Source organism: Bos indicus x Bos taurus, chromosome 17 (assembly GCF_003369695.1).
Source record: "Bos indicus x Bos taurus breed Angus x Brahman F1 hybrid chromosome 17, Bos_hybrid_MaternalHap_v2.0, whole genome shotgun sequence".
Lineage (NCBI taxonomy): Eukaryota > Metazoa > Chordata > Mammalia > Artiodactyla > Bovidae > Bos > Bos indicus x Bos taurus.
The window spans coordinates 6,711,564-6,723,854 of record NC_040092.1 but is presented as its reverse complement, the minus strand read 5'-3'; positions in this window follow the sequence as shown (position 1 = coordinate 6,723,854).

Below are 12,291 nucleotides of genomic sequence, written 5' to 3'. Positions count from 1 at the left end.
AGGTGTTTGGCTGGACTCAGCAGTGGTTAGGAGCTAGAGCTCTGAGTCTGAATCTTGACTCAATCAATGATAAGCAGCATATTGGGGTGAGGGACCCCAATAGGAAGGAGATGTCTTTCTACATCATTGTGAAGCTCCCTGGTATGGGGCTTCTACATCCCTGTGTGTGGGAGGAAAAAGTGATAGAATGTTGGGGCAGACACTGAAAGTCACCCTATCCAATGTCTGTTTCTCTGCTCTCTGCTAACAGAACTTCAGTTTTGCTCAGCAACAACAGCAGCCATGAGCCCATCTTCCAACAACAGGTCACGGTTGGTTTCAATTATGACAATCCTGTTACCCATTTCCCCAGCCTCCTTTGGTGTTAGGGTTGATCTTCTAACTCCTTCTGGTCAATGCGCATTAGCTGAAGTTGGCTGTGTGTGTGTGTGTGTGTGTGTGTGTGTGTGTGTGTGTGTGTGTTGCTGGGGAGGGAGGGTTGTCTACGAAAGTCTTTGCCTTCCTGGGAAGAGGGGACAGACTCAGCTGATACAGCACCAACATCCCTGCTCCCTGTTTCCTCCTTTCTGAACCTAGTCATGATGCTTCAGGACTTGAGTGTCCATCATGCAATGAAAGACTCCAGCATGAGGACAAAGGCAAGACACTAAGCATGGACAGATACTAAGTGGATAGAAAACTCTGGGCCTCTGATGGCGCCAACATCCACCTACCTGTCCCAAGAATAATAATGCTGGAAACCAGCTCCGTGAACACAGGTGATGGTTCTGTATGTTCAGAAACTGTATAAACAGAGAAAATATTTCACCCAAGCAGAACCTAAAAGCAAAGATAAGGTATGAATGCCACTTTCTGGAAAGTTCTATCAATGTTTCAGCTCCTGTGCCCCCACCAACCTCCCATTCCAAGTCTCTCACCTCCCTCCGATGTCTTCCCTCTTCTCCCCATCTTTCTCTCTCCTTGTTATGAGTCTGTCCAAGATTTACTAACCTTCTGACCTAAAAGATGGCACAGGACAGAAAAAGTAGCTTTAATATGAATTTCATGGCTTACAAGTTTTAAAGACCTATTTTTTATTTCCTCACATTTCTAAGTTTTTATTTACATTCAACTAAGAAATACCCATTTTATTTATTTTTTAATGTACAACTTAAAAAAAACACACAATAAAAGTCCTTTATCTTTTTTTTTTTTTTTTTTTGGCCACACCCTATGGCAGGCGGGGTCTTAGTTCCCCAACCAGGGGTCGAACCCGTGGCCCCCTGCATTGGGAGTGTAAAGTCTTAACCACTCAACCACCAGAAAGCCCCAGAAATTCCCATTTTAAGACAATGCTATTAATACTACTGTTGGCAACATTGTTGCCTGACACAGGCATTCTTAAGTATTTGTGAAGAAAGAATATCAACCAAAGTATGACTGGTTGCAAGGGTCTGGGTAGCTTTCCTCCACCAGGTGGCAACCTCCGCCTGGCTTTAGTTGAAGGTCTGCCTAATCCTAAAGGACAGGCACGCGTCACTGCCTGTGGGTCATTCCCTGTGGACAAAGTCATCCGATGAGATGCATTGTTTCTGATACAATGGTTTTCAATTTGAAGGATGAGTGCACTGCCCTTGACTCTTGACAGAGAAAGAGAAACAAACGTCCCTGGTTCTTCCTCCTTGCCCACGAAACAGACCCGGGCCAAAGGGGTTATGGTTAAAAAATGGGCTCACCTTGGACCCAGGGCTCATTCACCCTCAACCACTCTAAGTTCACAAATATTAGTCACTCAGTCGCGTCCGACTCTTTGTGACGCCAGGGACTAGCCTGCCAGGCTCTTCTGTCCGTGGGATTCTCCAGGCAAGAATACTGGAGTGGGTAGCCATTTTCTTCTCCAGCGGATCTTCCCAACCCAGGGATTGAACCCAGGTCTTCTCATTGCAGGTGGATTCTTTACCATCTGAGCCACCAGGGAAGCCTGGTGAGAATTGAATTCTATTGACGGTCCCTCAAGGGAACTGAGGGGGAGGCATATCTGCCAAGGAAACTTATTTTAAATCCTCTGTCTCCAGTTCTGTCCCCAAGAGTCTCATGTTCCTGGGCACCTGTCCTCATCTCTCTCCCTCCCCAAACTTTAACGCGCTCTCCCGCTCTAGAACTGGGGCCCGCTGCTCACCACCCCCACCCCCCACCGGACATCTTCCTTCCTTTCACATCGAGTCACCGAATTTAGAAAATAAAACTCTAGGACACCAGTTAAATTTGAAAATCAGATTTTTTAATATATGTAACTCTGTAGTGTAAGTAAGTTCTGAGTCTGTGAGCACCTGAGTACCCTCTGAGCAATCAGAGTTTCCTTGATTAGTCCCAAGATGGTCACATGACCCAAGCTGAGCCAGTGGGAACGTGCAGTTAGGGATACACTTATACTAAAATGTATTCATCCTTTATGTGAAATTCACATTTAACTGGATATTTTATCTACCAACCCTACCACCCTCTTCTGCAAAAGCAAGATATGCCTGTTCATTTCCCCAACCCCCAACCTGGACCTCCTTCCTCAACTGTTTCAGAAGCGGGGGTCAGCAGAAAGGGTAGGTTTGTTACTTTGAGGTCATTCATAAATGCCACATATTTATTTCTGTCTTTACATTTTTGCTTGCATGTGAAATATATGTGTACAAAAATAGCCCAGGCAGATTAAAACAATTCACACAATCCACCAGACTAGCAAGTGAGCTAATAACCTTCTCAAGTCTAGTCCCACATCCTTAAAACAGTAATATTCACTGTGCGATGGGTTTCCTTCCACACCATTCATTCCCTTCGCTCCTAAAAAGACAAAGGAGAGATTTCATTTTCCTCAAAAAAGAGAAAAAATTCTGCACCTTGCTTTTTAAAAATCCCCCTTGATAGCGAGAGGACATATCTATCCTGAGCATCTCGCCAGGTCATTACACAAAGCTCCAGCTCATTCTTTCTAAAGCTGAGTTATAGCCTATGGTGTGCGAAATCATAATTTATTCCACTTATCCCACAGAAATACAAGGCACCAGGGGTGGAGGATTTTTTACAAGGGTTGTTTATTGCAGCAGAATGTCGTGTCACAAGCTAAGAAGAATGTGAAGGACAATCAGTAGGGAACCGCTGTGCTTATTTATCTGAAAGACTCTGCCAGCAGTTTCAGAGTCTTTTTTTCTTATCAGTCGGACTCTAACCCATGGTACTGCGGGATCCCTCCTGGAAGGAGACTCTTCCATCTGAACCTCTTCTCTACAATGGAGATGTATTCAATCTGCCTCAGTTTCCCTCCCCCACAGTCCCTCCTTCCTGACTTTAAACTATTTTCTACTGGAGGTTCCTCTGGGAGGTTTATATAATCAAAATGATTTCATCAGATTATGAGGCAAGAACCCCAATTTTATCCCCAAATCATGGGTAACCAACTGTTTATCTCTTAAGAAAATGCTGGTACATTTTGGTCTATATCCCAACATTTTCCAAAAGGGAAGTTCCTTTTATGCGGAAAGCACCCCACATGCTGGTTGTAATGGAAACACAGGCTCCCTTCTCTTCCTAAGAGCTCCACCATTTTACTTTGGGGAGCCACTGGGAGAGAGAGGATCTCAGTCCACGTGCTTGGGTGGAGCCACCCTACAGCCTGACTCTTGGAGCAGACCACAGCCTGGCCAATCAGAGATTCCAGGATTAGCTCAGAGGTGATCACATGACCCAAAGTGGGCTCAATCTCCATGGGGAGTTGCCAGGCTGCAAGAGGGATGCCCAGACCTGCTGGCAGCCATCTTTCTTCCACGTGGGATAAGCTTGGCTGGCAATGAAAAGAAGAACAAGAAAAACAAGGCCCAGAAGTGGGAAAAAGACACGATTCCTGGTGAGGTGGTTGAGTCTCTGGGATCCAATTGGACTGAAAGTCAGCCCCACTTCTTCTGGCCTTTGGAATCATCTGAACCAAACCTCTTTGGGATGAAGCCAACTTGAGTTGGGGTCTGTCCCTTGAAACTAAAAGATATAGTACTAAATGGAACATTATTTTTGTCAAGTAGTTGAGAAAATAGATCTTGTGTTCCTGCCTCTCCCCACAAACAAACATACTCAGGCAGTCATATTCACATATTCACATTTCATATATATATATGAAAATTTATAGTATTTTATATTTAGTAATAACTCATACACTGAACGTCAAGACCCACAGGTAAGAATCACACGCTCTATGTGGCTTACAGGGCATCTGTAAGATACACCTGGGAGCAGCTCTCAGCCAATGAGGGATGGAGTTGAGGGATTAATAGCACAGTTCTCACTTCCCTTGGGAGGAATAACTGAGGTATGTTCTATGCTGTCCCCAGAGTTCCCAGTGCTCAGTTGTTGTTCAATGGCTAAGTTGCATCTGACTCATTGTTACCCCATGAACTGCAGCACACCAGGCTTCTCTGTCCTTCACTATCTTCTGGAGTTTGCTCAAACTCATGTCCCTTGAGTCAGTGATGTTATCTAACCATCTCATCCTCTGCTGCCTTTTTCTCCTCTTGCCCTCACTCTTTCCCAGCACCAGGGTCTTTTACAATGAGTTGGCTCTTTGCATCAGGTGGCCCAGTGCTCAGAACACACTATAGTCTTCCTTCCCCTCTGAAGGTTACTTGCCTATTGTCCTTCAGATGCTTCCTGGAATCACCTCCCAAACATTCCCTTTTAGTGTCATTTTTGGTAACTGAAAGTCAGGGTCCGGCTGCTCACAGTTCAAAAGCCATTGAAGGGACCAGGTTGGTGGAAAGGAAAGTTTGCTTTATTTTGCATGCTGGCATCCAGTGGGGAGGGTGGATGCCTGTCCAGAGGCAGACTGCCCTCCACTGACAATCAGTGGGCACGAATTTTTATAGGCTGGGGGAGGCAGTTACATGCAGAAACGCACTGTCAGCTCTGACAGCCTTCTCGAAATTGGTCACACGGTGGTCTGACCTGCATCATCTTGACTGCTTTAAGTACAGTTAATCTTCACTTCTAGGATTGATTGGTTTGTCCCTATTTCCTTGAGGCCAAGTCTTGGAATTGGGGCAGCTTATGTCCTGGCTACAGTCCGGTCATCATGTGGTTAACTTCTTCCGCCAGGTGTGGGTTTCAGTTTCGTGTACAGCTCACAGGATATGGCTCAGAATATTATCTATAGCCCTTGAGGAGGAAATGAGGGTCTTTGTGCTTAATGACTAAACAATTGCTGTTTTGTCTTGTCTGACTGCTTTTAATTTACTTTTGCATTTTTCTCATTCCTCGGATTAAATTTATTCTTTAGCTAAAGTTTTTCCCAAAGACAAAAGACACATTGAGGACACGGCTGGGGGCTGGGTGGGGAGGGGGAGGGAAGGACCAAAAGGTCTTGACTCCACATCTGCTTGGGGAGAATACCCACCAGAAAAGCTACACCCAAACACAGGAGAACCGGAGCCCACTCCTACCCCCAGGCTTAGAACCCCGTTCTGGAGGATATCCATCAAATGGTGCCCACAGCAAGGGAGCCTGATATGGTGTGTTAGCGACTTCAAAAAACAAACCAGACTTACGAAACTGCAACTCCTTGCACCTGACGGTTTCACTGCACATCAAAGGCTGAATTTATGAACTCTGCTCATTCCTGTGCTCCGGGCTGTGCTTGGGGTGGGGTGCGGGGCATGATTTGTTGCTTCCCGTCAATCCTGCCCATTCCCCAGGGTGTGAAAACGCCTATGTTTATGTGAAAACGCCTACCCCTGTTCAAAGTCTACTCTCCTTTCCGTCGGTCTAGTCTCCCTGTTCAACAGAAATCCTGAAGCTGACGCTCCTTTTTCCTGAGCCTCACTTTACATCTCCTGTCCTGTTTGGAAGAGGAGACAGACTGGCCTTGACAGTGAAGAGTGTGGCTTTACCACTTAATAGCCCTGGGACTTCAACCAGTGGCCTCAGTTTCCTCATTCATAAAATGGGGCTGGAAGTAATAACAGCCATGTTGGCTTTTTATGAACGAGAATAAAATGAAATAATGCAAGTGCTTAGCATGTGAAAAGAGTTGAGAAATGAAGATGTTTATTGCCATAGTTAAGACTGTAGCCGCAGGCTAGCAGTTAAATATCTGTTTCCTGAATGAATGAAATCAACAGAGAAGCCCACAGCAAGTGCCTCTTACTATTCTCTGAGGCCCTGGGCTCTTTCCTCTCCCACTCTCTTGCAGTACCTAAATGGGGGTGGTAGGTATCCTGTACTTGGAAGAACCCCCTGCTTGGTTTACTGCTCAGCTGCCAATGTCTTGAAAGTCTTAATTTTCGAACAAGGGGTCTGTGTTTTCATTTTGCAAATCATATGCCCGGTTCCAGCTACAGATGTCTCACAGGGTCCTCCCAAAGTCATGCCCTGTGATAGAGCACTGAGTGCCTGGGAGAGGGGTCTACCTTGGGGCAGAAAATGGTGGGCTAAAAAGCAGGTCCCTAAACCTCTAACACAGCCTCGATACTAGACTGGAGTACGGAGCTTCCACAAGCCTGAGATTATTGCTAATTTAGCCCTCCTGCTGGAGGGAAAACACAGGAGACAGATATGGGAAATGGCCTCTCTGGCAAATCAGATCCCTCCCACCTCCTTTCTCCCCTCCCCTCAGCTTTTCTCTCCTCTATGTCCTTTTTCTCTTTAATCTTGATCTCTTTCTCGCCTCAAGTTCCCCTCTTCCCTTTTTTTCCTCCTCTTTTTTCTTGGCTCTCTCTTGTCTTTCTCTTGAAGTTAATAAATATCCTCTCCTCTCCTTCCTTCTGCCCTCTCTCCTTCTGATTCTGTCTCTTTGTCTCTCCGTCTCTGCTTCTCTCTCTGCCCTTCTCTGTGTGTTTCTGTCTCTTCTCTGTTTCTCTGTGTCTCTGTTTCCCTCTGTCTCTCTCTGTTTCTCCGCCTGTCCCCGTTTCTCTCTTGATATCTGCCTGTATCCTGCCCCCGCCCCCATCCACCACATCACCCCCGCACCAGCTCCCTCTCCCACGGACCGATTGTCAGGCACTGCACATTTCTCCGGCTGCCTGGAAACCTGCCTCGCACATCCATCGCTGGATTTCTCCTGTGTCCACCTCCGTGAAAATATCTTTTGACCTCTGAGAGTCCAGCAGAAAGAGCATGGACAAAAACCTCAATCCTAAGCTTCCTGATTTTGAAAGACACGCAACTGGAGGGTCTGGGAGGGCCCTGGAGGTCCCGGTGGGTGGGTGTTACTCCACACCCAGGCCCCCCGCCTCCCCCTCTCTCACCCCCACCGTAAATCTCGGCAGTGAGCTGAGTTGATCCCAGTTTTGTCCTCTGGAATTCATCAACATGTGCCGCAGATGTTCCCAGAAGTTGCTTCTAAATCTTGCTGAGCCATTTGCCACAAAACCTTCTTCTGTTACAATTTAGCTGTGAGTTTAAGGTAGTGACAAGAGTCGGGGGAGAAGGGGGAGGAGAAGTAGACTTCGAAAGGATCCTGGGGAGGTGTTAAGAACACACCAGGAGAGCCAGACCTCCCTGGGTTCAAGGCTGGCCAAGCCCTAAGGTCTGGATGACCTTGGGCAGAGTGACAGCTAACAAGCGGTAAGCACCCACAGTCTGCCTGGATTTGTGATCAAGCCTCTCAGCAACCCTGTAAGTGGCAAACCAGTATAGATAAGGAAGCTGAGGCTCAGAGAGGCTGGGTAACTTACCCAGTATCACACAGCTGAGTGGTCACCCTTCAAACATTCTGATTTCTGACTTCTCTAGTGCCTGGAGATCTCTGGGGGTATCGTGGCTCCTGGGACCTCCTTCCCAGTGCCCTGAACCACCACCCGTAGTCCCCATGGGAATGTCTTGTCCATCACAGACGGCCTTTGGGAACTGTGAAGCTGCTTCTAATGCCTCCGCCCCCTCCCCAACCCTGCCACCATCAAAATGGAGTCCGAGTCTCTGAAAATTTGGGGCCCCAAGAGACCCTGGTCATTAGGGAAAATGAGTAAGTGAGTACAGGGCATTTTCTGCACGTGTTGGGGGAGACTGGATGGGTTCTCTGAGCATCCAGAACTGCAGCTGGCATCCTCCCAGTTCATGTCATCCAGTCACTGCTGCCGCTAAGTCGCGTCAGTCGTGTCCGACTCTTTGCAACCCCATAGACGGCAGCCCACCAGGCTCCGCCATCCCTGGGATTCTCCGGGCAAGAACACTGGAGTGGGTTGTCATTTCCTTCTCCACTCCCAGTCACTAGAGACGAGGAAAGAGGACGTGGCGAAATAAACAATTCTCCCCAGAAAACACCGCCCCACTCTTCAGACAGCTCTTCTCTAGGGAGGCTGAGATGGCAGACATTTTAACTTTCCACAGTTAAAATTTTTTTTTATTTTTATTTTTGGCTGTGCTGGGTCTTCGTTCCTTTTGCACAGGCTTTTCTCTGTTTGGGGCAAATGGGGTCTACTCTGTGTTTCGATGCACCGGCTTCTCTTACTGCTGAGCACAGACTCTAGGCATGCAGGCTTCACGTAGTTGCAGCTCGCAGGCTCAGTAGTTGGGCCCCAGAGGTTTAGTTGCCCCTCTGCACGCGGAATCTTCCCAGATCAGGGATTGAACCCCTGTTCCTTGCATTGGCACGTGGATTCTTACCAAATCTGCCACAAAACAAAGGGAAGTCTTTGTTTTCACATGTGCGCATTTCTGAACTCAGGGTATATCTGACAAATGATGCCCTTTCATAACTATTTGGCAGTACTTTCTCTACATAAAAGAACAGTAAAGTACTACAATTAAAGGCCTTCTACTCTATTAACTGGAGTAGTTCAGAAGCTGGCTCTCATTGGCCCAAGAAGATCACATGCCTCTAGCTGGCTAATCACTGTGGCTCTTGTTGTTAGGCCTTAATCAGGTGCTTCTTTGCTGTTAAGGGTTGGGGGTCTGCATCCCTTAAGCAGGAGGACCAGCAAAGGAATGGTGGTTTCCGAGAAGAAAGTCAAAGTGTTGTGGTCAGAAGAGAGACGGTGGATTCCAGGCAGAAAGAGACAACTGCTGTTTCGTTTTGAGATTCCGTAAGAATATGTCTGTGGAACAATGGAAGCCTAGTAAGTACTCAGTACTCTCATCTGCTATTATTGTTTAAAATGTTGAGATGGTTCACCTGAACCTGTCAGGCTTTTAGACACAATTCCTAGTTTACAGAAAATTCCTAGGGTGGACGAACGGGTTGAAAGACATCACAAGAAACTACTCGGGCAAATCCAAATTGTTGAAGCTAAGCGGAGGGAACACAGGTGTTCTGGGGTGTGTTTTAGTTTTTGTTTTTTTAACTTTTCCGTGTGTTTGGGAAAGAGCACATGGAAAACTTATTGAGTTACTTCACACCCTCTAGGATAGACATAATTTTAAACAGAAAATAGTAAGTGTTGGCGAGATTGTGGAGAAGTTGAAACTCGGGTATAACCATGTGGAAATAGTTGGGCGGGTCTTCCAGAAGGTAAACACTGAATTATCAGAAGACAAGGCAATTGCGGTTCTAGGTGATATAGACCCAAATGAACTGAAACCAGTACTTGTATGTAGATGTTCATAGCAGTACTATTTATAATAGTTTCAGTTCAGTTCAGTCGCTCAGTCGTGTCTGACTCTTTGCGACCCCATGAATCGCAGCATGCCAGGCCTCCCTGCCCATCACCATCTCCCAGAGTTCACTCAGTTTAAAAAATGGAGTGTCTGTTAGTAGACAGATATCTATTAGTAGACAAATGGATAAACAAAATTGGGTGCATCTATACAATAGAATACTGTTCACCTTAAAAAGGAAGTAACTACCTACACAAATACAAAGTTGTGTATTTGTAGCTACCTACAAATAGCTGTGAATGGAAGAGAAGTGAAAGGCAAAGGAGAAAAGGAAAGATATACCCATTTGAACGCAGAGTTCCAAAGAATAGCAAGGAGAGGTAAGAAAGCCTTCCTCAGCGATCAATGCAAAGAAATAGAGGAAAACAATAGAATGGGAAAGACTAGAGATCTCTTCAAGAAAGTTAGAGATACCAAGGGAACATTTCATGCAAAGATGGGCTCAATAAAGGACAGAAATGGTATGGACCTAACAGAAGCAGAACATATTAGAAGAGGTGGCAAGAATACACAGAAGAACTGTACAAAAAAGATCGTCATGACCAAGATAATCACAGTGGTTGGATCACTCACCTAGAGCCAGACATCGTGGAATGTGAAGTCAAGTGGGCCTTAGGAAGCATCACTACGAACAGAGCTAGTGGAGGTGATGGAATTCCAGTTGAGCTATTTCAAATCCTGAAAGATGATGATGTGAAAGTGCTGCACTCAGTATGCCAGCAAATTTGGAAAACTCAGCAGTGGCCACAGGACGGGAAAAGGTCAGTTTTCAGTCTAATCCCAAAGAAAGGCAATGCCAAAGAGTGCTCAAACAACCGCACAATTGCACTCATCTCACACACTAGTAAAGTAATGCTCAAAATTCTCCAAGCCAGGCTTCAACAGTATGTGAACTGTGAACTTCCAGATGTTCAAGCTGGATTTAGAAAAGGCAGAGGAACCAGAGATCAAATGGCCAACATCTGCTGGATCATTGAAAAAGCAAGAGAGTTCCAGAAAAACATCTACTTTTGCTTTATTGACTATGCCAAAGCCTTTGTGTGGATCACAATAAATTGTGGAAATTTCTTCAAGAGATGGGAATACCAGACCACCTGACCTGCCTCTTAAGAAATTTGTATGCAGGTCAGGAAGCAACAGTTAAAACTGGACATGGAACAATAGACTAGTTCCAAATAGGGAAAGGAGTACGTCAAGGCTGTATATTGTCACCCTGCTTATTTAACTTATATGGAGAGTACATCATGAGAAATGCTGGGCTGGGTGAAGCACAAGCTGGAATCAAGATTGATGGGAGAAATATCAATAACCTCAGATATGCAGATGACACCACCCTTATGGCAGAAAACAAAGAACTAAAGAGCCTCTTGATGAAAGTGAAAGGAGAGTGAAAAAGTTAGCTTAAAACTCAACATTCAGAAAACTAAGATCATGGCATCTGGTCCCATCACTTCATGGGAAATAGATGGGGAAACAGTGGAAACAGTGACAAACTTTATTTTGGGGGGCTCCAAAATCACTGCAGATGGTGACTGCAGCCATGAAATTAAAAGGTGCTTGCTCCTTGGAAGAAAAGTTATGACCAACGTAGACAACATATTAAAAAGCAGAGACATTACTTTGCCAACAAAAGTCCATTTAGTCAAAGCTGTGGTTTTTCCAGTAGTCATGTATGGATGTGAGAGTTGGACTATAAAGAAAGCTGAGCACCAAAGAATTAACGCTTTTGAACTGTGGTACTGGAGAAGACTCTTGAGAGTCCCCTGGACTGCAAGGAGATCCAACCAGTCCATCCTAAAGGAAATCAGTCCTGATTATTCATTGGAAGGACTGAGGCTGAAGCTGAAACTCCAATACTTTGGCCACCAGAGGCGAGGAGCTGACTCATTGGAAAAGACCCTCATGTTGGGAAAGATTGAAGGCAGGAGAAGAAGGGGACGACAGAGGATGAGATGGTTGGATGGCATCACCGACTCAATGGACATAAGTTTGAGTACACTCCAGGAGTTGGTGGACAGGGAGGCCTGACGTGCTGCCGTCTATGGGGTCCCAGAGAGTCAGACACGACTGAGCTGATTCTGTCCCGTTGATCCATATGTCTCTTTTTGTGCCAATAGCACACTGTTTTGACTGGTAATGCATTATGGTATTGTTCGAAGTCTGGGAGGGTTATGCCTCCTGCTATTTTCTTTTTCCTCAGGATTGCTTTGGCAGTTCTGGGTATTTTATTGTTCTATATGAATTTTAGGATTATTTGTTCTAGTTCTATGAAAAATGCCATGGGTAGTTTGATCCGTATTACGTTAAATCTGTAGATTGCTTTGGGTTGTATGGTGATTTGAATAATATTCTTCCAAACCAAGAGTATGGGATATCTTTCCATTTCTTTGAATCATCTTTAATTTCTTTTATTGTAGTTCTCATTTAAGTCTTTCACTTCCTTGGTAAGGTTTATTCGTAAGTATTTTCTTTTTTGATGCAATAAAAACCATGAATACTTAAAACAACTAATCCAACTTGAAATTTCCTAGCAAGACAGGCTAGGCTTCCTGGGAATGGATTCCGCAAGGAAGGAAATGCCAGCCAATGGGCGAGTCATGTCCCCTGCCAGAGCACGTCTCCTCTTGCTAGCACTGCGATCACACATGTTTCACAATCCCCACATCTGCTCCGCTAGTGGCTTCA